This window comes from Hylobates moloch, unplaced genomic scaffold (genome assembly GCF_009828535.3).
Source record: "Hylobates moloch isolate HMO894 unplaced genomic scaffold, HMol_V3 SCAFFOLD_3, whole genome shotgun sequence".
Taxonomy (NCBI): domain Eukaryota; kingdom Metazoa; phylum Chordata; class Mammalia; order Primates; family Hylobatidae; genus Hylobates; species Hylobates moloch.
In genome coordinates, this window is record NW_026652278.1 from 140321831 (window position 1) to 140327435 (window position 5605).

Consider the following 5605-nt stretch of genomic DNA (forward strand, 5'->3'; position numbering starts at 1 on the left):
TTTTCTCAGGGGTCTAAGCTCAGGAGAAGTAAGCCATCCTTTCCTGATGGCCTTGTTGTCTAATAAATTATGGAGCAATATTTTAATCAGTTGCTTCAACAGTCCTAGCAACATGAGTGCAATATCAACCACATTGATCAGTCTGTGATCAGTCTATAAAACTCACCTGTAGTCACCTCAGCCATTAATCATGTGGAAAAGTTTGTTTAACTTTCCCTTCTACTTTGTACTAAAAAATGACATCTTTAGATTCCATTACAATAAAGAAAAGATGGATTATGCTTTTCTGTATTTCCAAATAAAGATGAATGCAGCTAATATTATTGACCACTTAAAATTGTGATAGTAACATACATATATATATATATATATATGTAGGTATATATATATATATGTAGGTATATATATATGTGTGTAGGTATATATATATATATATACATCTCCTCATTTAATTCTCATGACAATCTTATGAAGGTAGTATCCTTATTATTTATAGTGAGAAAAGTTAACGTTCAAGCCTTTAAAAATTCCCAGGATTATGACAAGTAAGAGGCAAAACCAAATTTGAACCCTCATCATTTTGACCTCAAAGCCCATACAACTACCTAAACACTCTGCTATTTTAATTGAGTTCATGTTATTACATTATAATTGTCTATGTCTATGAGGCAGCAGAGGCAGGGGTTATAAGAAATGTTGGGATGAAATGAGTTATTGTTTGTTTTACTACAATTCACATGCCATTTTCCCATTTCTGGTTATTTGTTGATGATGAATTCTTACCCAGGTAATTAATCAGATAAGGTACCAATAGGCTTATAGAATTCTGCTTTGATACTTTGTTTGCTTTAACATTTGTGTTATTTTCGGAGAAAATTTTAAAAGTGCTCTGAGATCATCCTTCCCAGCTGTATTTTCTACTACTCAGTTCCTGTTTTTGTCTCTGAAGAGAGAGAATTGTAGTCCTGATCAAACTCATAAAAGTAGCTAGGAATATTTCTGAATGTAACAACCTCTATGGTTGAACTCAAGGCCTTTGAGTCATGATCTAGTGATGATATTGCATTGTATATTTTTTTCGACATTTAACTTGTCTAAACCTTACTCTTGAAAAAATGAGTTAAGGTAACTTACAGAAAAGATGCAACAAGAAACACAATAATATTGGGGGAACAGAGTCAGCAAATAAGAGATAAGGGGAAAGAAAGAATGCAGGTACACTGTATTTTAAAAGAAAGAATAGCAAAATTGACTCAATTGTACAGTTGAACTCTAGCTTTGCCCCTGAGCTTCTTTGACACCAGAACCAAAAGGACCCATGATGATGAATTATACTGCTTTCATCTCTGGAAAGCATGTGTTTCAGAGAACGCAAAAGAGTATGTGTCAGTCCTATTCTGAAACCTTCTTTATTTTCGTATTGGTATTATGCCAAGTCCCCCATATTAATTTTTATAATATTTTTGTAAGTGTAAGAGAAGTGCATGCAGTTCCTGCTTTTATAATTCCATATATTCCCAGTGTTTCTATTAACAAAACGGTTGTTCTAAAATGAATATTCAGTGGGAAAATAAATAAATAAATTTAAAGCATCAAGCTACATATTTCTGATTTATTCTCTTGGATCATCAAGAGTAAAAACCACTAAATAAATGATTAAAGATTATGAAAAGAGAAATACAGTCATTTGTGAAATAGTAGAAATGAGCTAGTGAATAAAATTTGACAAATTCATAAGTAGAAGTAATCTATATTATTTTCATGTCTCAAAATCTGGCAGTGTTTAGCTCTGTCTCTGAATACATAGTGTTCAAATAGAACATGTAATGGTGCTGAGAATTTTGGGGGAAGTCATGGGATGAAAATATTGAAGCAACTTCATGCCAATTGTTTTGTTTTCTTTATATTCATGACCAAATTTTTGTTTCTTCTTGGAGTGACAGACCACAAAATAAAGCTTCACAGTTTCAAAAAAATCATTTATAGCCCTGAAAAGTTTCCCGATCTAGACCCAGATACTTTAGCTGGACACTATAAACAACATGAATTTAGAGAGAACATCTTTCAGCTGTTTCCTACAGCTTTTGTTTCATCATATTTTTACTTGACTCTAACTTTTTTCCTACCCAGATGCTATTTGGCATTTTTGTAACCTTTGCTCCATTAAATGAATTATAGTCTCAAACTAATCTAGATTCCAACACTCCCAACAAAATAGTTTCTTGACTTTCCTGGTTCATGAATGTAAAGAAAAAAAATAAATAATTAAGTTTAACAACAGCAAAAATACACAAAGTCCACAGCAATCTTCTTTTTACCTCTCTTTATAGCACTTCAGACATTAGACCATTTATTAACTTATTTCTGATTTGCATTATGGATATATTTTCTGCAGAGAAAATGCTACCATTTTATGATTGAGAAGAAGCTGATAAGCAAGAAGAGCCTATAAAATATCTAGAAAATAGTCATTAGAATTCATGGGATTAGATGAATTCAACTTGTGATTTTGTTGCTCAATAGTTTTGTTAAACTTGCCTCTCAGTTTTGAAATAAGCATATTTTAAATTTTATTCTTCATAAGTAAATGGAAATGTAACATGTGTAATGGGAAATGTTTATCAGTTTCTGAAACTAAAGGAGGTTTTCATCCATTACCAGGGATAATCCACTATGTGTGTTTTGGGACAGCATACTAACAAATTAGATGTACTCTCTGCATTTGCAGATAATGCAAAGATACATCAGCAAGCATGAATATTTCTCACTAGACTTGCATTTTTAACATCATTTCTTGATCACAAATTAAGAAAGCAAATATTTACCTGGGAAAGAGAAGATTCAAAAAAACATAAAACATATTTTCTGATCAGACATGCTATTACGTAAAAGAGATATTAGAGTTTCTCTATGTTGCCTAATAGAATAGATTTAGGATCAATAAGGAGCTGTTAGAAATGGGTTTCTTTCAATTATATACATAAACTACTTTATATTTTAAGCTTCATGAAGGCAAGAATGACATCTATCTTTTGTCACACTGTATCCTAAGCATCTAGCAGTGTGTGGAAAAATAATAGTTATCTTACTGGTATTAACGGAATGAATGGAATTAAGATTTTAGAAGGAAAAGGGAAAGACTTCCCATTACCCTAAAGGACTATCTAGAGGGTACACTCCCATTCACAGATAGGAGGTCAGGCTAGAAGTTTAATAGAAGAATGTCTTGGAGCGCCAAGCTGACCATAATGATCTATACCTTGCAGTTCAGATAATCTAGTTCAATAATTGTCAAACTTTTTTGTAAAGGCAAGACAGTAAATATCTTAGGCATTGAAAAGTCAGACAGTCTTTCCCACACCTGTTCATCTCTACTGTTATAACACAAAAGCAGCCATAGACAATAGATAAATGAATTGATATGGCTAAATGTGGCTTACAAAAAGGCCTTAGTTTGCCTACCCATCATCTTAGTCACATATTACTCTATATATCTACTTATTTCTTTTATCATTAACTTTGAACAAAACTTTATTTAAACATTCCAATTAGATACCAAATGTACTGTAAGACATTGAGGGGAAAATTGACTTCTGATTCAGGCTAGGGAAACTCCTTCTGAGAAATTACCATAATACTAGGTATTAAAAGTAAAAGATCACAAATGGAGACTGAAGTCAGAGAACTAAACTGTGGCATAAAGTTCAACTAGCATATTTCCCTAATGGATGCTCTGAAGATCCTCTTAGACATTTGTAGTGCTTGCCTTATGTGATTGTGGAAAAGTTCATTGAAATTCTGGTCCCAGGTAAGATGGAGTAAGAATATTACACCCTGTCTCTTTTATTGAATGCAGCTATAAAACATGGACAGAATGCATCAACAGGTATTTGAGAACTCTGAAAAGTAAACAGTAGTAGGCAAATTGGGAAAGAAGACTAGAATGCTAAGTGCCACTAAATCACCAATAATCTTATCCATTTTTCTCTGATATATCCAGTTTGAGCTCAATGCAGCCCAAACTCAGAAATAGATGTCCTTGCAGTTACATAGAGCTACAGGAGAAGCCCTTAAGTTTTGGGTTGTAAAATGGGAAGGAGGTCTTCAATGCTCAGAAAGTGGAAGAAATCCCCCTTTGGTGTTTATTTTCTCCTTTCTCTCCTACATGCCACCTTCCACCCCATCATCAACTAATCCAGTGCTATTCGTGGTGGCAGTGGCAATGACAGCAATAACGATGATAACGGGGTGCATAGGAGCCTAATGGAGTGAGGAAAAAACCTTTTCTTTCAAATCAGAAGTTATTGGACCGAAAAGGGTGAGGTAAGCACTTGTTTATTTCTCTCTTTTCTTGCTGCAGTTAGGCTCAAGAAATGATCACAGTTGCAGGAAGTGCATGACAGAGCTGAAAAATAAAGCCCCATATTTCTGTCTGAACTGAAGAAAGGAGCTCTGGAGCCAAAAGTTCTGGGGTGATCACAGAGAGGAAGGAGCTAGGAGAGTGACCAGAAAAAGTAGTTATAAACTCAAGGAATACCACAAGATGCACATGTATGGCTTTGACACATAATAGCATAATGTCAACTTTGAGAACTGAACTACAAGATAGATCACCCATAACTCAGAATGACTACAGATGTCACACACATAGGGCAAATTCAAATAATTCTGCAAAGGCACAAGGAAGTGACATTAAGATCACAACTCCTATAAGGCTTGTCAGAACTAGCAATCTGAAACCAGCCATGTCAATTGCCTGCTAAAACAGAAATATCAACATTCTCCAGAAGACTTACACAAAACTCAGAGAATCATAGTATAATAGTAAAAATGTCCAGGATATAATCCAAAATTGCATGACATAGGGAGAACTGGGAAAATGTCAATGTGTGTAGAAGAAGATAAACGGATGCCAACACTGAGGTGACACAGATGTTGAGATTATCTAACAATGACTTCAAAGAAACTATTAGAAAAGTCCTCTGACAGTAAGATCAAATACTATTAAAAGGAAGGGAAAGAGAGAAGTCTCACCAAATAAATAAAATATATAAATAAGAACCAGAGAATTTTAGAACTGAAAAATAAATTTAATCAGATTTTGAAACTCACTGGATGAGCTTGATGGAAGAATGGAAATGACAGAACAAGGAGTTCATAAACTTGAAGATAGATTTTAAAAAATACATCAAATCTGAATTATAGGGTGGAAAATGATTTTGTAAAAAAAGAATGACCAGAGTCTTAAGGACTTGTGGTATAATGCCAAAGAGTTAAAAATTTGTATCATTGAAGACACAATAGAAGAGGAAAAAGAGCATTATGCTGGAAAAGTATTTAAGAAGAAATAACAACTTTCAAATTTGGAGAAAAACGTAAACCTATAGATTTAAGGAGTGCAGAAAACCTTAAACAGAATACACTCAAAGAAATTCAGAGATGTATTATAATCAGACTCCTTAAAACCAAAAGCAAAGAAAAAAATCATAAAAGAAACCAGATAAAAATATCAATCACATTACTTATAGGATAGCAATGATTTGAATGACTGCATTTTTCATAAGAAAAAAACAGAAGTGAGAACAATAATGTGGTAAGACAAAAA